Source organism: Parus major, chromosome 12, assembly GCF_001522545.3.
Source record: "Parus major isolate Abel chromosome 12, Parus_major1.1, whole genome shotgun sequence".
NCBI lineage: Eukaryota > Metazoa > Chordata > Aves > Passeriformes > Paridae > Parus > Parus major.
In genome coordinates this window covers 1579976-1580411 of record NC_031781.1, presented here as the reverse complement: position 1 = coordinate 1580411, position 436 = coordinate 1579976, and positions in this window count along the sequence as shown.

The window sequence follows — 436 nt, the reverse complement described above, 5'->3', positions numbered from 1 at the left end:
AAGGCAGGAGAGGGATGCAGCGGATTCGGGAAAGGCGGGATCGGGGAAGGCAGGAGAGGGATGCAGCGGAGGGATGGGAGCGGATTCGGGAAAGGCGGGATCGGGGAAAGAGAGCAGCAGCTGCTGAGGGTCTGGGGCAGGGGTGTGTTTGGGTATTTGGGCCTATCTGTGAATATTTTCATGCCGTTTCACTGACACGATTTAATGTTTCATCGTGGGCCATTGGGTTTTCGTGGTTAAAGGCAGGGAATTTAATTGAAAATGTGCAAAGGACCGTGTTTTCCATGGTCTGGAATGGTGCCCACAGGTGGAAGTGTGGTTGCACTGACACCCCGAAGCTTTCAGCTTCGTCCCCCTGCACCATCCATCTGCTACATCTCAGCAAGGATTTTATCGAGGAGCTGCCACACAGGCATCGGTCAGGGCTTTGGGAGGC